Source organism: Grampus griseus, assembly GCF_964374135.1.
Source record: "Grampus griseus genome assembly, chromosome: 2".
Taxonomy (NCBI): domain Eukaryota; kingdom Metazoa; phylum Chordata; class Mammalia; order Artiodactyla; family Delphinidae; genus Grampus; species Grampus griseus.
In genome coordinates this window covers 152,414,743-152,436,137 of record NC_139018.1, presented here as the reverse complement: position 1 = coordinate 152,436,137, position 21,395 = coordinate 152,414,743, and positions in this window count along the sequence as shown.

The window sequence follows — 21,395 nt, the reverse complement described above, 5'->3', positions numbered from 1 at the left end:
AGGAAAAAAAATCCTAATAAATACATACACTTGAGCTCGTATAATCTCTGAAAAATTGAAGAAACCTTTCTTTGCTGCTTTAAATGCAAAAAAATCAGCTTTTGTAATTAATTCCTTCAATTAATGGATCAGTCCGTCTATACAGAGAGGGGTCAGAAAAAAACCCAGCACTATGCTAATGAAAGGGATCGGAATACACCACCCCAAAGTGTTCCCCTTCGGCATAAGGATTATTTTGAGCTGAAGGCAATTGAGAAACAGCAGATGCAAGAAGGATACTCTGTCTTCCTCCTTTCTGCCTGAAAGTAGGACATACGTTTCCATTTGTAAAATGTCTCCCTCTCCTATACCACGAAAAAGAGAATGACTCTTAATCACCAGAGATGACTCTTATCACTGGAGACACACACACTTGAGTCTGCTTAGCCAACCTCACGAAGTAACCCTTATCTTCCATGCCTCCCCTATATATTTACTTTCTCACAGTGTATTGTCCCCAGAAGCCCAAACTCCTTTTCCTTTGTCTAGTCACTTCTCTACCATTTATCACCCTTTCTTAAAATGGTACATAAGCTTTCAAACCTAACTGCTTCTTTCAGTTTTTACTTCTTTCTGTGATGCTCCCGTGTGCAAACAAAATAAACCTTTTCTCCCATTAATCTGGTGTTTGTCAGTTTAATTCACAGCCCTCAGGTACTGAACCTAAAAGGGTAACAGACATTTTTTTCCACCCCTACACGGGTGACATCATCAATACCCAATAAACGTTGAAAGCCACTGATTAGCAGTCCTAAGCTACACACTTACAGGCCCAGGTAATTATTAGCTCTAGGAGGAGGGGTGGGGAAAGGTGGTGTTTTGGAGACCAGACCAACTCTTTCTTTTATAGTTGAAGCAGCTGAGCCTGGAGGTTAGGTATATTTGTCACACACAGCCCAAGCTCACACCCTACCCTAAAACATAAATTACCAATTAGAGGTATGTCCCAAAGGCGGGTCTTCTGACTGCATTGCAGCGTCCATTCTGCGGCTCCCTGATGCCTTTCAACTCCTGGGACCAGCGAAGAGCATGTTAACCTTTTTGTCTCCGTTTTTAACGTAAGCATGTTCTATTTGATTAGCACCGTGATAGACAGTATCCGTGCTATGCTCAGGTGGGTTGGGCAGATCATAAACCTGGCCTCGTTGAGCCTTTAGACTTAGAGGACTTGCTTTCAACACAAAAGCACGTCCTGCCATTTGAAGATGCATGCAAAAATGAGATTTTTTTTTTGAGGTTTTGTTTCCCAGGCAACTGCTCTCAATTCAAGATTGAATGCGAACATAGAATCCCCCAGAGCCACTCCCCCGCCAACCTCCACCACCTCCTCTTACCCTCTTTACTGTGATAAAGCTGTAAACTCTGAGGACCCAGGATACTTCCCTCCTTTGGAGAATGAAAGAAGATTCAGGGGATGGTTCAGAAACGATGCTACATTCACAAGGACAAAATGTCTGCTGGTAGGCAACACGCTCAGTAGACGTTCTGTGTAATATCAACAGGGAGGAGAGCTCAGGTCGAGTGATATATGGGTAAGGCCAGAAACGACTGAAAGAGAGGCCATTCTGTCATTTGTCATAACCTTTAAACAGCAGTTGATCTCAGTTGATAATGGGACGGGGGAAAGCTGGCCTTTTCAGACCCTTGAAGTCAAGCTTTAGTATCTGAATGACAACAAAATGGCTGGTAAGGAGGTTTAGGACAACGCAAACCACAGGTGTCCACTGTTAAAACGGCTCCTGCAATTTGCATTCTGAGGAGACTGGAATCAACCAGAGGTTTAGAAATCACCTTAGCAGTCAATACCGACTCGGAGAATTTCCAATATTTTCAGGACCTATTACGTATATATAATACATACACGTCAACTATGAAAAAGTGCTCTGTGCTCATGGGGAGATGGAAGTGGTACCCTCTGGAGAAGAGCACGTCTCTTGTACCAGAATCCCTCTCAACTTTCTGAAGCATCGTTGAGTTTCATAGTTTGGGGTGGGGGAGGAGGAGGGCATTGGAGCAAGGGAGTATCTTAAATTTATTTCAAAGAGATTTTTTTCTTTCTCAGTGTGGTCATGGCTCTAATCGTCCAATAACACCACAAGGAGCGTATGGCCCATTCGTCATTTGAAAACAAAAGTAATTGTTTAGTTGCCAGGCAGTGGAACATTTTCATGATAGGTATAAGATAAAAATTTGTTCTTTAAAAGGAAGATCCAGGGGCTTCCCTGATGGCGCAGTGGTTAAGAATCCGCCTGCCGATGCAGATCACACGGGTTCGAGCCCTGGTCCGGGAAGATCCCACTAAGCCCTTGTGTCACAACTACTGAGCCTGCATGCCTAGAGCCCGTGCTCTGCAACAAGAGAAGCCACCGTAATGAGAAGCCCACGCACTGCAATGAAGAGTAGCCCCCACTCACCACAACTAGAGAAAGCCCGCGTGCAGCAATGAAGACCCAATGCAGCCAAAAATAACTAAAATAAAATAAATAAAATTTAAAAAATAAATAAAGTAAAAGGAAGATCTGGATGAAATATACTTTTATTAAACTTTCACTATTATCCCCCTCTGCATCCGTACATCACTACTACCAAGGGCATTTCTGAGAAATTTTTCTAAGAATTTCCAGTTTAGTAATTCCTTTCCGTGATGAAGCTTATAAAAGACGAGGATATATAGACATAAATTTTAGGTCATTCTAGAAGACTATTCATGATTTTTTTCTGAATTTCAAGATTTCTTGCTATCTTTTCCTAATAAAATTAATCTTCTTATTGCTACCCTGTATTTACTATTGAACTACAAAAATAAGAAGGTCATCAAAGTAGTCATTTTCCAGTCATTTTTCTGTTTTCATTGGCTTGTGATGGCCTGTGCCATTAGAATGACGGATTAGCTGTTAAACTTTTCACCCAGAGAGCACCATTTTTTTTACAAATCATAAGCTGTTTTCCCCAAAGTCACCTAGGAGACAGATTATCTCTTCCCGTCAGCCATGCCCACGATTCTGACACTAACTATGTGAATATTCATGAAATGCAAACCCATTCTAATGGGCCAACAATCCTCTAGCTTTGCGGGGGTGGGAGCAAGGTGAAAGGTGAAACGGTACACAAATCCAGACTATTCCTAACACGTTTCCTTGTGTCATCTGGATTTGACTATATAAGTAAAATAAAATCATTTAAAAATCCAGGAAGCTTTTCTCCAAGCACCATTTAGGTCGTGTAAATATCAGGCCTCAAGTAGAATGAAATGCTCACAAAATGTCAAATCTATTTGCGAGAGGAGGTTTTTAGGGGGAAATGACAGTAAAATGAACACTCAGATGAGCAGGAAGGAAAAAATGCATGGTGACCCAGCACAATTAGGATGGCATTTTAATTAAATGAACAGAAGGTGGCGCAGATTCACCAAACACTTAAGTGGCTATAATTTAGTGCTGTGAAAAATAATGTTCTTCTGTAAACCCCAAAATGCCAGTACTGTCATGGTGTTTATTCTATCCAAGGGACGACTAATTTCACAAAATCTCAAAGAGGAACCGAGGAAAGAGAAAACATAATGGCAAGCAAAGAGAGAAAACGAGAAAATAAAGAATGAAAAGGAAAAGAAATAGGATAGAGTATAAACCATGAAAAAATGAAAGAGAAAGAAACATAAAAAAGAGAGTAGTTGTAAGAGGCCTCAGAAATCTGCAAGAGAATGATCTCCTATTTGTATGAGACAAAGTTAGAGGAAAAACAGCAATTATTATTATTATTGTTGTTGTTGTTATTAATCACATTAACAGTACCAAAGATAAAAACTACAGAATTTAATATATCCAAATTCTTGGGTGTAGGATAGACTCAAGGATGTATCACACAACACAGGGAATATAGACAATATTTTGTAAGAACCGTAAATAGAAGTTAACCTTTACAAATTGTTTTTTTTTTTTTTTTTTTGCGGTACGCGGGCCTCTCACTGTTGTGGCCTCTCCCGTTGCGGAGCACAAGCCCAGGACGCGCAGGCTCAGCGGCCATGGCTCACGGGCTTAGCCGCTCTGCGGCATGTGGGATCTTCCCGGACCGGGGCACGAACCCATGTCCCCTGCATCGGCAGGCGGACTCTCAACCACTGCGCCACCAGGGAAGCCCCAACCTTTACAAATTGTATAAAATATTTTTTAATTTTTCAAAGAAAGTGTTAAAAACAATAAATAATCATAATATGTGTAAAAATGTAGAACATTTAATAAAGTTATTATCAGTGAGTTATGATGTAAGATCAAAAATCTATTAGTCCACAGTGTTGAGTTTCTAGTGAGACTAATAGAATGATAAATAAAAATGGACTATAAAGACAAACAAACAAATATACATATATATACACACATACACTCTGACTTTCTGTTTCAGGGTTTTGCTGAAAGTTCCAAGGCATGTGTGTCTGTGAGCAATTCCAAAATTACATGTTGCTACATAAGAACTTCAGAATTTTATATCTGGTAAGCGTCTTGGAAAGGATTTAGCTCAAACCCCTTATTATGCAGATAAAGAAACAAGAAATGCTTTCCCAGGACCAGGAATCTGTTTTCCCTTTATTACAGTTCAACAAGAACAAATGACAGGATGATAATGAAATGAGACACCCCGTGGGGTGGGGTGGGTGAGGCCTGTGGGTGAGGCCCATGTTGGCCCTGCCAACTGTGTATTATTTCTGCTGCCCTGGAAATCGGGGCAGTCCATATGCTATATTGCTCTATATAACATCAGCCTCATGTTGAAAAATCATACATATTTTATGGTAGGCATCTTACTTTTGGAAATTCATAGTTGGATGGGACAATTTCATGAGTTGCTGGGACAAGCTTTCTTCCAAGAGCTTGAGTCCCCTTTACAGAGCAAACTAATCTAAAGCGCTTTAGAATCTGGCTTAAAAAACTATTTCAGTCTTTTCATTTATAAAGAAATTATTATAAGGTAGGAACCAAATACTTTTTCCTATAAATCTGTCTAAACTGTTTTTGAGACCATTAGCCAGTTTTCAAAAAAATTTCTGTTTAGCAAAGGGAAGGTTTGACATCTTTTCAAAACTGCAGATTTAAAATTTTTCAAAAACATGTTTCCTCTGAAAGCTTCTTTTGTTAATGGCCATAGTTTTTCTACACACTTGCATATGCTGTATCAGACTTTATCGCAGAGACAAAGCTAAAGAGAAGCGGATGAGAAGGTCATTACAGTTTCCAAATTAAATGGTTTTTTCCACTACAAAAATAACACGTATTCAAAAAAGAAAGTTTAAAAATATACAAACCGATGAGTAGGATGCCCACAAGAGCTCTCTACTAAAAAATATAAAGCATATTGTTGCAGTTTCCTGCTAATAAGCATTGCAAAGCAGTGAGATTTTCTAATTTTCTAGTTCTTGTTTTTCATGACAACATCTGTTGACCTGAAACTGGCATGCAGCAGAGCACATACGTGCCAGAAATTGCAAAGGTAGACAAGAGCCAAAAAGGGAGGTGGGTAGGGCTCAGGAACAAGAAGTAGGAAAAAGAAAAGCAGGGTTTGTTGCTGTTGTTGTTGTTTGTGTTTTTTAAATAGCTTTTAAAGACCTGAAACAAAATACAAAACACCCACAAGAAGATCAAACTGACCCTGAGCTGATATGGGTAGATGGAGCTCTCTGCACAGATTTACCAACTGGTCACTTAGTGGATGGAGCTGTGTTCTCAAGGTCATGACTATCCCCAAGCTAATGACCCTTTAGAGATTGTATCATCTTTCCCCTCTAAAACTTGGTAACATTTCCTGCTAAATATTTACAGTTTTTGCTTGCTTTGTTTCATGTTAAGTCTGCTTCGAAGGTCAGAAACACCCAGTCCTATCATCCTTCTAATGCTATGCATTCATTCCTTCTGCAACAAAACAGATCCTGACTGTTCCCAGGTGCCCAAGCTAAGGTAATCATGAGTTTCAACATCACTCATAGAAGGGAAAGCAGTTTTACGGACATCTAACCTTTCAGAGTGTCTGATATTTTTGGAACAAACCTTTAAACCAGGGGTCCCCAACCTCTGGGCCGCAGACTGGTACTGATCCATGGCCTGTTAGGAAACAGGCGGCACAGCAGGAGGTGAGCGGCGGACAAGCCAGTGAAACTTCATCTGCCGCCCCCCATCGCTTGCATTACCGCCCGTCCCGCCCCCTCCCCCACGTTGCTGGAAAAATTGTCTTCCATGAAGCCGGTCCCTGGTGCCACAAATGTTGGGGTCCGCTGCTTTAAATGGTGCACGGTTGAGGCATAAGGTCATTTGAGATTCGACTCCACTGTCACTCTGGACTATTTATTCCATCTTTGCCTCAAGAGAGTGTATGTCAACTAAGCAAGGTGAGAGTTAAGACAAACGTCTCAGGGCAAAAATCTTGATATACCCACCATTTCTTTTGTTGTTTCAGGAGTGTGTTTTTATTTCTATCAACATGATATTTAGAAAGAGAGCAGGGATTGAATAAAAACTAATCGTGTTCCCTGAAAGAGAGAGCTTCCTGTCACATTGCTACAGATAGTTTTTATTGAACCACAAGTTGCTAAAACTAATGATTACCTCTGGCCTCGGTTGGAAGTAACCTACTACTCAATCGTAGTTTCCAGAAGTGTTTCCTTTTCCTCTTTAGAGCAGGAGGCAGTAGCAGGAAAAGGTAATTGCAAGAAGTGCAGGGTCAGCGTATTTCCTCCACTGGACGACAATGCTGAGTTCCACTGAGTGAAAGAAAAAAGTGACTTTATTTCCTCCCTTTGATGGGCATTTTGACGCTAATGTTTCTATCTATTGGAAGTGTTTTGATATTGTTTAAAACCCCTTTCACAAGGGGGAGAAAAACTGAATAATGACTAAGAACCGAGGTAATTGATGGTGGTAACCACACCCTGTGAGGGTTTGTTTTTCAGACCCTGACAGTGTCCATTGTCTCTGCTCTGCCGGTGAACTAGGAACTAGATGGGAATGTAGACTAGAACTAGAAATTGATAGAGAGGTGCACGAGGAAGCAAATTATTTTAAAAAGAAAAAAATGTACTGGAAGTTTTAGCAGAAAGCTAGTGTAAAGCAAATAGTCTCTCAGTGTAACGATGTGATAACATCCACGTTATTTTCATCTGACCACCACTAGGAAAACATTCACAGTTTTCATTCATTCAATATAGATATTTTTGAGGGTGGTGCATATCTTCAGGGATGTGAACTCAAGGGGCTCAAAATCCCCTTGTGAATGGCGGCGGGACAGGGAGGAGGGAGACTTTTTAGAAAATAGTTGAAGAGGAAGAATTTCTAGGATTGGTAAGACCAGCCCCAGCTGCAAGTTTGTAAATGTGCCTGAAAACTGGGGGAATAAAAGCAAAAAAAAAAAAAAAAAAAGGAAGGAAGGGGCTTCCCTGGTGGCGCAGTGGTTGGGAGTCCGCCTGCCGATGCAGGGGACATGGGTTCGTGCCCTGGTCCGGGAGGATCCCACATGCCGCGGAGCGGCTGGGCCCGTGAGCCATGGCTGCTGAGCCTGTGCATCCGGAGCCTATGCTCCGCAACGGGAGAGGCCACAACAGTGAGAGGCCCACATAACGCAAAAAAAAAAAAAAAGGAAGGAAGGAAGAGAGAGAGAGAAAGAAGGAAAAGAAAGAGAGAGACAGGGAGGGAGGGAGGGAGTAAGGAAGGTAAGTGTCCGATTTCTAAAGGCTGAAGCCAAAAGACCTTGGAATTTGGTATGAGATGCCTGAAAGACCAGCGTAGAGACAACAGAATTCTCTTCTTATACCCCGAAGTCCAGTGAACAAGTTCTGGAAAGAACTGGAGCTTCCTGCCAGACTTGGCATCTATATCACATCCATTCTGGGGACTCCAGGAATTGAATTGTACACATATTTGTGCAACGCTGACCTGATTATATTTGATCCTTCTACTCTGACACCCTGTTGTGTATTTCCTTTGTACTCCCAATCTGTCTGCACTAGCCATTCCCTAAAACAGCAGAGGTAAGAACTTCCATATTTTACAGGTAGGCAAAATGAGGCACAGAACTCTGGGTTTAGCCCTCTGAGAGCGGCCAAGAGCTCTGAAGTTCTGGGTTCTGAAAACAATTTCCCTCCAGCATCCTGAGTATCTCCAGGGAGATGATTAATTCCTCTATCTCACTTTCAGAAAAACAGATAATAACACTGGCCGAAAATCCCTAACTCTATAGAGACTGCCACGAATGGGGAAACTATGGTTTATAATTCACATGATTTCAGTCAGAATTTTCCATCACAAAGAGGACTTTAGTTATACATACAGTGAAATCGTGGGTAAGCACCTCCACGGGATATAGGTCATATCTACTCCAGTTAAAACTCATTGTCTCCACTCGGCCCTTTATAAAAACAGATGTACAAATGCCAGTCCACACTCTGACTTAAGACGTCTATAACTTCTTGACATACTACAGTAGGGGTATTTGGGTTCTACCTGAAGCCCTGTCACACTTTCTGAAACCTACAACTCGAGCTTCTTGATGAATATAAAGCATTAACAAAGCAAATTTAAATTTCCTGCCCTTCTAGTTAGATACCAGGCCTGGGAATCCCTCCACCTCCTGGATTGAAACTGTGAAAATGGACTTGCTGTTCCTTTTTCGCCTTTGACCGCTAATGAAAGGAGTGAAACTTTATACTTCAACAAATAAAAAATAAGAGATCCTACAGGAGAACCAACTAGTCAAACTAATCTTCGTGACAGTAGTAACTACCACGGCCTATCGGGCAGCCTCTTTCCCATGTCCCTGCCTCCATTTTTTCCCACTACTCACTGTTGGGTCTGCCGGGGCATTCCTGGGGCGATCCCAACAGAGGCAAGAAGCAGAAACGAATTCCCGTCTTGATGTTCATAGAGTTAGGAAAGAGTGAGCCCACAGAGAGTACCTCCTCCTTTGCTATCTTAACCCAGTCAGTTTCCCTGGCGAGCACTCAGGAGCAGAGCAGTGCTCTAAAGGCCAGCCGGCTCATCCAGAAGTTTCCAAACTCCTGCCACCCCAGGGGTTATACCCCTCTCATGACAAGCCTTTCAGGGGCGCTGTGTCACTGTCCCGGGCATCTTCCACATGTCAGCTGAGTCTCTGTGGTGCAAACACCTGCACAAAGTGGACCTGAACATGGGGTCTTGTCACGGCCCATAGCCAGGTCAGTTTCCCGTACCTGTCCCGTCTGGTCTGTCCCCCTCCCTCCTTCCAGGTCTGTGTACCTGGAAAGTAACGTGATTCCCAATCAAAGCATCCATATCACAGGCTCTCCTCGAAGACAGGACATCCCAGCAGGCTCCACTTTCTATTCTTTCTGGGATAAAATGCCAAGAAGGGTTAGGGAACACTGTTCCCCCGGGAAGACACCCCCCTGAAGTTTCATTCCACCTCATTTGCCCTCCAGATACAGACGGACTGCCCAGCTATTTGGAGTGTAGATTCTTCCTGTCCTACCAGTTTGACATATTGACAAATGACACAACCCTGCTTCCTAAGTGACAGCGGTCCCCATCCCTTTTTTAAATTATATGAGTACAAAGGCCAATTTGAACTTCCAGAAGATAAACCCAGTTCTGCTCTAGATGGAGAGAGCCTCAGAGAGAGGATGAGGCTCAGTGGATACTGACCCGATGGGTGTCCACACGCCCCACCCCACAAGCCCCTTCCACTCTGAACGCTGATGGGTTATCAGATGAAAAGTAGATCTGAGCCAGTCATTGGCTTCACCTTGATCACATCTGAGCTCCCCTCCAAGACACTTTTGGCCTGAATGCCGTGAACAGGGAACCAACTGAGGAGGCCCTAGAGCAAGCAGCTCTTGAGGTCATTGGTTAGACCCTGGTGATACAGCCAGGTGGCGTCCATGACCACTGAGCCCCAGAAAACTCTGGGTCACTTATTCAGTATCCATTCCTTCCTCTACCATCCCACGTGGGGTGAGTCAGGCTTGGTGACAGTTGATACTCTACTCCATTCTATCTCTTGTGGCAAGTCCCACCTGAGACACAGCCCCTAGACGTTCTACCCAGAGACTGGAAGTCATGATAAGCTCCTGGTGGACGGCTCCATTCCTTGGGTCCTCCCTCCCCATCTTCCCAAATAAAAAGTATTTGTACTATGAGAAAAACTTTCTATTTTGAAATAATTGCAAATACCTAGGAAGTTGCAAACATAGTATATTGAGGTCATCTATATCCTTTATCCAGTTTCTTCTAATAGTGACATCTTACATAGCCAGAGAACAACATCAAAAGGCGGAAAGTAACATCAGAACAACGTGGGTGTGTAACGCTGAGCTGTTTTATCACATGTATAAATTCACGTAACCACTACCACAATCAAGAGACTGACGTATCAGATCACCACAAAGATCTCCCCCCTGCTACTCTTTATAGTCACACACACACACCCCGGATTCCCACCATCCCTAATCCCTAGAAACCATTAATTTGGTCTTTATCCCTATATTTGTGTCACTTTGAAAGTGTTATATAAATGGAATCATACAGAGTGTGACCTTCAAGACTGCTTTTTTCCATTCAGCATAACACCCCTGAAAACTATTCACGATGTTGTGTGTATCAGTAGTTAATTCCCTTTTACGGCTGAGTAGTACTCATGGCGTGGATGTACCACCCTTCCTTTAGGTGTTTACCTATCGAAGGGCATTTCTAGTTTTTGTTGTCTCTAGGTTGTTTCTAGTTTTGGGCTGTTAAAAATAAAGCTGATATGAATAATCGTGTACAAGTTTTTGTGTAGATGTAAGTCTTCTCTGAGATAAATATCCAGGAGTATAAAGATGGTGTTTACGCCAAGCGTATGCTTATCTTAAAAAGAATTTGCCAAACTATTTCCCCGGGTGGCTGTACCACTTAACGTCCTCACCAGCAATGAATGTATGAGAGATCTTGTTTCTCTGAATCTTCACCAGCATTTGATGTTGTCACTATTTTTTTTAAGCTCTTCTAATGGGTTTCTAATGATATCTCATCATGGTCTGAATTTGCATTTCCCTAATGGCTAATCATGCTGAAAATTCTTTCATGTTCATATTAACCATCTTTGTATCCTCTTCAATGAAATGGCACTTCATGTCTTTTGCCCATTTTCTATTTGGATTGTTTGGGCTGTTTTTACTGTTGAGTTTTGAGAAATCTAGATATGAAACTTCTGTTAGACATGAGATTTGGAAAGGTTTTCTCCCAGTCCGTGGCTTATCTTTTCAACCTCTTGACAGGGTAATTTGCAAAGAAAAAGTTGTTAATTTCGATAAAGCCCAACTTACCGATTTTTTTTCTTTTATGGAATGTGCTTTTGGTGTGTCGTATCTGAGAACTGTTCACTTAACCCTAGGTCCCAAAGATTTTTTACTATATTTTTATTCCCTAAGGGTCTCTAGTGTTGCGTTCCCATCTACATTGATGATTCATTTTGTCTTAATTTTTGCATAAGGTGCGAGCCTTATGTCCAGGCTCTCTCCCTTTTTCCCCTCTAAGGATATTCAATTGTTTCAGCACCATTTGTTGAAAAGCCTATCCTTCCTCCAATGAATTATTTTTACACATTTGTCAAAAATCAGTTGGCTGTACTTGTATGGACCTATTTCTGGGCTCTGTTCCCTATCACACCGTCTTGTTTACTGTAGCTATTTAAAACTCTTAAAATTGGGTAGAGTGATTACTTTTGCTTTATTATTTTACAAAACTCTTTTAGTTATTCTAGTTCGTTTACCTTTCAATATAAGTTTTAGAATCATCTTATCTACATCTACAAAAGATTTTCCTGGATTTTGACAGGAACTGCATTAAACCTACATATTGACATGGAAAGAATTGATATCTACACTATGTTGATTTTTCCAATTCATTAAGTCAATGTGTTTCTCCATTTGGTTAGATCTTTGATTTCTTTCTTCAGTGTTTTGTAGTTTTCAATATACAAGTTCTGTACATGTTTTGTTTTGTTTTGTTTTGCGGTACGCGGGCCTCTCACTGCTGTGGCCTCTCCCGTTGCGGAGCACAGGCTCCGGAAGCACAGGCTCAGCGGCCATGGCTCACGGGCCTAGCCGCTCCGCGGCATGTGGGATCTTCCCGGACCGGGGCACGAACCCGTGTTCCCTGCATCGTCAGGCGGATTCTCAACCACTGCGCCACCAGGGAAGCCCTGTACATGTTTTTTTAAGATTATATCTAAGTATTTAACTTTGGATTAATTTGAAATGATATCATCTCCTAATTTTGGATAGTAACATGTTCATTGCCTACTATACGGGAGTACAATTGATTTTTCTATGTTTATCTTGTAGCCTGCAATCTTACTGAATGCACTTACTAGTTGTATACTCTTCCTTCTGGACTCCACGGTTTCTAATGAGAAATCTGCTGTTGTTTGAATTATTTCCTCCCATAAGCAAGTGTTGTTTCTCTCTTCTTGCTTTCATTTTCGCTTTTTCTAGTTTTCAGAAATTCAATTATGATATCTTGGCAAGGATTTCTTTGGATTTATCCAGTCTGGAAGTCACACACTGCTTTAATCTGTAGGTTTGTGTCTTTTGCCAAAGTGGGAAAATTTAAGCCATTATTTCTTCAAATACTTTTTCAGCCTCATTTTCTTTCTCCTCTCCTTCCAGGATTTTGATGACGTGAATGTTAAATCTTTTTTATGGTCATGTAGTTCCCACTGTTTATTCTTTTAGTGGATTTTTTCTCTATTTTTCAAATTGAGTAATTACAATTGTTCTATCTTCCAGTTCATTGATTAATTTCTTTGACCTCTCCATTCTACCATTAAGTTTTCATTACAGTTATTGTAGTTTTTCAGTTCTAAAATTTCCAGTTGATTTTTTTTTTTTGCGGTACGTGGGCCTCTCACTGTTGTGGCCTCTCCCGTTGCGGAGCACAGGCTCCAGACGCGCAGGTTCAGCGGCCATGGCTCACGGGCCCAGCCGCTCCACGGCAAGTGGGATCTTCCCAGACCGGGGCACGAACCGTGTCCCCTGCATCGGCAGGCGGACTCTCAACCACTGCACCACCAGGGAAGCCCTCCAGTTGACTTTTTATCTTGTTTCATTGCTGAACTTTTCTGTCTTTTCATTTGTTTCAAGTGTGTTCATAATTGCTTTTCAAAGCATTTTTATGATAGCTGCTATAAAATCCTTCTCAGATAATTCTAACACTTGTGTCACCTTGGTATTGGCGCCTGATGCTGACTTTTCTCATTTGAGTTGAGATTTTCCTGGATCTTGGTATGACAAGTGTTTTTCAATTATATCCTGGACATTTGTGGTATCATATTATGAGACTTTGGATCCTATTTAAATCTTCTGTCTTAGCAGACCTCCTCTGACATTGTGCCAGCAGGTGAAGGGAGGTACCACGTGATTACGGCTGGCTATGCGGGAGTGGAAATTCAGATTCATCACCTAGGTTCTTTTCACACAGTAGGGGTGGGAATTCAGACTCCCCACTAGGGTTCTGATGACCCACTCTGGTTAGAAGAAGGAGGAACACCTCCTTGCTCCTCCCCACGTGACTTCCACTGACACCATTGTGTGTGTGGTGGGGTGGGGGCGCACTCATTACCCGGGCCATCATGAAAGTCCTGACTCTCAGATCTGCAGAACCACAGATGTGGAAGGAGTGGTTCCTCATTCCCACTGTGTGGGGATGAAAGTTCCAAGTCTCCATATGGCCTCTGCCAAGGAAGCCCCCAGTCCCCACTTGGCCTTCTCTCATACCACTCCAGCGGGGATAGGAGGTGCCTAGTTGTAGCCTGTCCCGATTGGAAGTCGAAGCTCCCTACTCAAACTTTACAGGCAGGTGTAGCGATGGGGCTATAGTTTTCCCTGTGGCGTTTGGCTTGCGGATGGTGGTTGTTGTCTAAAAGTTGTCTCTCTTGCTAGGATGCCCCTTCTCTTATCCTCTGACTAGAGAAAGCAAGCTTTTCTTGGGACTTGTTTTGTCTGTGCCCACTAGTGTTCCCAAATTGCTGGCTTCTCCAGGGCCCAGCCTGGGATAATATATGAAGCAAAAGGAAAATGCAGGGAATTTACCACCATGTCATTTTTGGCGTCCTGATGTCTCCAAAACTGGTCTGCCTTTCCCCCCACTGCCCCAGCTTACAGAGTCTTCTTATATTTGTTTTAAACATAATGTTCAGGGTTTTTAGTTGTACTTACCAGGAGGAATGGGGAGAAGTGTGTCTACCCCATCTTGTCTGGAGCGCCCATAACATTTTAAACTTGAAATGCAAAACAAGCTGGCTTAGAAAACACATGGACAAAATAAACATGGGTATAATGAACATGAACAAAGTAAGGAAACGTTCTTCAGAAAAACAAAAAGGTCGTTTATTACGAGTAGACCCATTTGAGCACAGAATGAACATAATTATTTGTAGAGCAATAAAACAATGATGTGAAAAAGAATGAACATAATTATTTGTAGAGCAATATAACAATGATGTGAAAAGACAGAGAAAGATCTTTTTTTTTTTTAATTTTTTGGCCATGCCACGGGGCACATAGGACTTTAGTTTCCTGACCAGGGATTGAACCTGTGCTCCCTGCATTGGAAGCTCGGAGTCTTAACCACTGGACTGCCAGGGAAGTCCCAAGAAAGATCCTTAAAGAAGAAAAAGAGTATAAAAAGTAGCACCAAACCAGTCTTTGGAAGGTCTTGAAAGACAAGCAGAAATATAACCTACACACGTGTCACCATAAGATGTAGTGAACCTTGAGAAATAAAGTGGGCTTTGGAGTAAAACCTTGGTGTTTACATATCACACACATGTTGTTACTTAACTCCCCCCCCCCACACCTCACACTCAAGCATTTTGTCATCTCTAAAGTGGGGCTAATCCTTTAAAGTACTGTTGTAAGATTAGAGAAAGTAAGTAGGTATATCCTAACTAGGCACTGTGCTGGTTCAGAAATGGTAATATTAATATAAGCAGTAGGTTGTAAAGATTTTAAAGAAGTGGAATGATTAGATGAAAATGGGTTTAAGAATTAATAAAATATGGAGGAAATTTTGGGAATTAAAGAGCTTGCAACTTGATGTACTAGCTAGATGGCTGCTGCAAGTTACCTGGGAGAGGTAGTAAAAATTAGGAGCCGGGGGTGGCTAGGTCTGGGTAGAACCAGAAAATCGGAAAAATACCAAGGAATTTTGAAGGGGGGGAAAAAGAAAGACACGATTTACGACGAAGGAACTCATATGACAAATGAATATGAGTAAAATCTCACTAATTCTTGATGAGTCTAGGAGGCCTAGTAGAGTTTTCAAGAAATTCAGTATAATACATTGCAATTACATGAAATAGCCAGTGCTTCTTTGCGGGCATATAGGGTCAACGCTTGCCCACTACAGGCTCTCTCTAGGGTCTCTTCTGATGATTAGAAAAAACAATTATTCACAGTTATCATCTTTTGTTTGAATAAAGCTTTAATGTACTTTTAAATGATTTCTGTTCTTAATATTATAAACATTGCCTCTGGAGATGTGCTTGCACTTTTGATTTATACTCTACAGTAAACAGAGAATTTTCTCAAAAGGGAGAATAATGATAAATAATGTCAACAGGCCTGAGTAAATTTTATTTTAGCATGAAAATTTTCACATTTAAAATGGTATGGATTGGTCATTTTGTATAATTGTAAAATGTACTTTCAACTTGGTTAAACTATGCATATTTCAGATCTCTTCCTTTTCCACTCTGTGTCACCAGCTCCAAATTTTCCCAACTTCCTCCTTGAGATGCAAATCATAGCTTATATTTTAAAGAGACATATGCCCTAAACTCTCCAACCCAGATTACGTGTAAACACTCATAGCTGAAAATGAAAGGAGATGTCTTTTCATTTACCAGAAGCTGAGGAGAGAAGACAGCAGTAAAGACAACAGTGGTGCAGAAAGTGAGAGAGTTGAAAGTTAATTTCCCCAGAAACAGGAAATACCCGCCAACACAGACACACACACACACACACACACACACACACACACACACACACACATTCACATTCCACATGACAGAAGATAGCAACCAGTTTCTGCACACAATACAAAAAATACTTTCTAGAGAAATGCTTTTATTTAATTCTCACAAGAATGACAAACAACACAAGGCTTCTGCCAACAACTGTAAAAAAGAAATCATAGCAGCTACCACTTATTGGGGACTTCACCTGTATTGGAAATATATGTCCCCCACATACATAGTATCATGGGATGCTTGCAACAATTCTGGGATGTGGGCAGGCATGAGTATCTCAGTTTTACAGATGAAGAAACTGGGTTTCAGAGCAGCTACGGGATTTGCCCGAGGTCACCCAGTTACTATGAACTTGAGCCATGACGACTCCTAACTTGTTTGACTTCTAACCCTAATCTCATCAGTACTGTGTGCATTGCTTTCTAGAATCTCCCCCTGGCAGCAAAAACAGGTATTGTGGCTTCTCTTTCTGATGTTAAAATAATAACAAACTCTTTCATAATGATACAATAAACTGTCTTATTTAAACTGTCTTATTTAAATGTTTGTCCATTTTACTGTATGAAGATTGCCTATTCGTGGATAACTTGGATAACGAATAGAGAAGAATCTTGAGTTAATTTCTGCTTCCCTCTTGTGTCAGAGACTAGTAATGACAATTACAAGAGCCTTATGCTTCTTTGTATCTCCTTTCTCTCTCCTTTTATTCATCCCGTAAATTATCCCATTTCCTCTCTATCTAAGTGAAGTAAAAGTTTGAATTTGAAAATTTGATCTGTTACAAAGTATCTCTCAGCTCCCCTGAAGCTCTCAATTACAATGGGTCTATTTCGTTAAAAGCACAATTTCAGTGTGTGATAGAATACGATCGGATCAATACCATGCAGTGCAATAAACCTTTGTCCCATGTCTTCCATTCAAACTGTCTCAGAACAATTTTCAATATTAAGTAATGCCGTTACCGTGTTATAAGCGCAAACCTTGGTAAGATGATAGTAAAGTTGAGATGCCCATCGCTATATGTTCTACTTTTCCTTTCCTCTGGATCTGACTGTGTCTAAGCGTGTCTCTCAACCCAGGGCCGGTAGCTTCCTGCAAGTGATTACATCTGAGAAGTCCAGACCTGGCCTTGTTACTTGAATGATGCCAGGGCAAAACCAGGCCGTGAAGCAGAAAATAACTCAAGCTGTATGTGCCACCCAGCCATGGCTTGAGCTCTAAGGAGGCAGATGCAGTGAAATGATAGAGCAGAAAGAACAAAGGGTACTTTTGCACAGTGTGGTGCAAGTATCCTGTTCCCATCAGTCAGGGAAATCGGTGAGTTTAGTTAAAATAACAACACTCTAGCAGGTCTGAAGCATCTATTGGAGAGAAGTTATTAGTGTCTGAACAGTACTATCTAATCTGGAGGTCACTAACCACATCTAGCTAATTAAATTGAAATTAATTAAAATTAAGTACAACTAACAATTCAGATCCTTAGTGGAATCAGTTCATTCAGTTCATTAGCATTAAGTGCTCACTAGTTCCATGTGGCTACCGGTTACTGTATCAGAGAGCACAGTTACAGAACCCTTCTGTCATCACAGAGTTGCAAAAGACAAGACATCTGGAAGACCACATTCCACATGAAATTTCTTGGCTCTGATGAGTTTATCATTAATGGCCCAAAGAATGGAGGTTGAGAATCCCTGGAGGGTTTTCTCTTATGATTACAAAGGGGTTGGGTCTAACACAGGAAAGGAAAGAATAGAAAAAAGTGGGATTGAAAAATACATAGGGCCAGGAAGGGGAGCTACAATCCTCTACATTAAGTTTCACTTTTCCCCTACTGGCACCTGGATCCCGCACAGCTGTGGCTGGATTAAGGCACTAAAATAGCAATCTAGCTTTGCTATAACTATAGAATACTTTACAACTTGAACTCTTTGCAGCACCTTTGACCTTACAATTTTAGAAGGAAAAAAAAAAAAACATCCCGTGGAATATTTGTAGCAAAAATAATACAAAATCATACTATATAATTTACGTACCTAAATACATATATGGGACCATTTGGAAAGTCATACATTCAATACACAGGAATGACTTAGGACTATAATTATAAAAGTGAATTCCAGAAGACGATTTCTCCATTTCTGACGCATTTCTCCATTTCTGAATGCGAAGGTGGAGGGGTTATCTGGTTATGTGTTGGTGAATAAAATATCCAAGGAGGTATATAATAGAAAGCCCACAAGGGTGTAGATTTTCCCACTGATGCATATTAGCACAATGGAGCCATTCAGTAAATTTCACTGCAGTTCTCTAAGTGGTTCTCTGGTGCCTGGCCCCTCACCCAGGTACCCAAGGTTGTGCTCTCAGAGACGGATACCCGTCAGGCTCATCGGAGCCGTGTGTCAGCTCCACACCTGGGAATGCCCCACTTAGAGAGAAGGAGTAGCCAGCACCATATGGGCCAGTGCCCACATTTAGAAACATTTCGAGTCTTCCTAAATTCTAAAATCACAGGGAAGATTTAAATTTGTGCTTTAGCTCTTTGTGAGCCATACAAGAAAGAAATTTTGATTTGAGGGGCTTGATCTGAGAGCAGGAGACCCTTGGGTCTCCAGTGGCCCCAGCCACCCTTGGCCATGTCTGCGTCCCATTTCCTACACAATCTCATTTTGTCCACACAGTAAGTCTAGGAAGTAGAAATTACCAACCTCGTTACATTAACAAAGAGTATATTTTAGAGCAGTGTTTCAGGAGTGGAGTGTTTGAAGGATTTCTAGATACATCTCGTGTGAATTTTCCCTCCCAAATGTCAGGCATCTGCTTTATTATTTGAAAATACCACAGGGAAGAAGATCCCTACACCATAGGATAGCTATTTTAACTGCCTTTGTGTGTCTTCTGTCTTCTTTTTCGAAACCGAGCTGTGACAAGTGCCTCTAATGCACTTTACTGTTATTGGGTTTATCAAAAATGGGGTAACTTCAGATTTGCCTTCTAAACACATCGCCTGCTGAATAGGCTGACATTTCATCTGCTTTCAGACAGGTCTCCACGTCTTCCCAGTTGGAGTCCACATTTTGGATATACTAAAATATATCTAAATACATACTAACATTTTTCCAAAAAGTTTGTCTTACAAAAATAAACCCTCAAAAGGGCTTAAGGAAAAAAAAATGTTATGAGAATGTCGATCGTGTTTCAGAACCTGAGAATGGGAATGCAACTGGACCTCAGGAAACACTAGAACCAGGAACCCGGTGGAGCTCAGACCCCTTTTGCTGTCCACTCTGCTCACGTCTGTATATCCGATTTGTTTCTCTCTCTCCTTCTGCAGGATCGCATGACAGGAACACAGCTATCAACTCTGGAGATTTTCGTCTGACAGCTTCAGCCACAAGACAGACACAAAGCTGACTCTCCCTGTTTCAAACCGAATATCCCAAGGAAGAGATGCATCAGACCAGCTTGGGATGGATTCCATCATCTCACAAGTCAAGTCTAGATGTGAATTAGGATCATGTTATTTAAAGCAATGAATGGATAACTGTGAGGAGGTTGTGTGTGTGTGTGTGTGTGTGTGTGTTGTGTGTCAGCTCGTTTGCAAGGAATTATTACTGCTGCCTTTCTCAGTCTTTGTCTTTTTTTTTAACTCAGGATCTCAAAATATCACTAATGAATTTTTCTATTTACCTGGCAGACTAGGATTAAAGTAACTTCATTATTTTAACATGCCTTTAAATTATACCAACAGCATTTTTTTCTTTTTAACAAAACATTTACAAATCTCAAGCCTATAATGCTCTCCACAAGCACCCAGATAATATCTGGATACGATATGTTTTGAATTGTCGGAAATATTTGAGTTAAATTGAAGTTGATCTCCCATCTCCAAGAATTTTTATTATGAAAGCATCGTTTAGAATACTAAATAACGCATTATGGATTCATAATATTTATGTCACCTACAAAAATAATGATTAGGGCATATGCTTTGAGCATTATAAAAGGAACATATTTGCCGTGTTGTTACTCGCTCATATACCCCAAATGTTCTTTAACTGTCTACTCACAGACACTGGGTCCCTGTTTACATGTTTAATTATGATCACTTGTTATCTTAGGGAGGATCTGTCACCTTGAGAATAATAAATGTTTTTGATAATCTTCTAGAGCAGTAGGCAAAATTGAAAGGTAAACATGGATGTGTAGGCACATTATTATTAAAATAAGCACCAAAAAATAAAAATAAGAAAATATCTCTAAACAAATAAATATTAAGAATTGACATATGATGCAAAAAAAAGAGCTCTAATAAATTGATTTGCTATCTGTTCTCAGGGTTATTAACATTAACTATTATCAATCTTCAGCCTAGCATATAGTCATAAATATTGACTTCTCCCTTTTCAAATTGCCAATACTCTTACTCATCAGTAAGCAAGGTAATCACTCAAATGATAACAAGAGAGAGTTTATTTGGTAGATACTTGTACAGCACTATTTCCAATTTCATGGAAAATAAGTTCAGTCCTATAATTTGGGAAGTGGAGCTATGAAATAGGAGTCCAAAGACCCCATTTTTATTCCGTATCCAACACAAAGATACCGTATGGCCCTGGAGAAGTCATTTCAGCATTCCAAATGTTTACAAATACCAAATATTTCAAAGAGATACAACGAAAGATACTTTTTTATTATTGAGGCAAAATGTATATACAATGAAATGCATTGACCTTAAGGGTACAATTTGATAAGTTTTGACAACTGCAAACGCCCATATAACCAACACCCAAATCAAGATCTGGAACACTTTCACCACTGTATAGAAGTTCTCTCATAAAGTGGGAGGTAATCTCCAAAATAGAATAACAGCAGAGATTCATGCCCTTGGATTGAACAAAAACTCGCAATTTCTTTGTAATTTAATTTATATCATCTTACCAGCCCTTTCTCTTTTCTCCTTTTGATTCTGAAATATAGGGCATTAAATTATGCACAGATTATTGAAAGTAATGAAGAGCAAAAACCAGATTTGCCAGCCAGATTGGAATCCTTGGATCTATGTAGAAAATAGGAAAGTCTTCTCAGTGGGCAGTATGGGAAGAAGGTGAAAAGGTTTGGAGTTATGATTCTCCTCCACCAAATAAAAGCCCAGGGCTATTACTGACCTTTTCTAAATGCACTGGGCTTCTTACAGATTGTTTTCTATAAACAAAAGGGGGCCCAGGACATGGAAGCAACCTAAATGTCCATCAACAGGGGAATGGATAAAGAAGATGTGGTACGTATATACAATGGTATATTACTCAGCCATAAAAAAGGACAAAATAATGCCATTT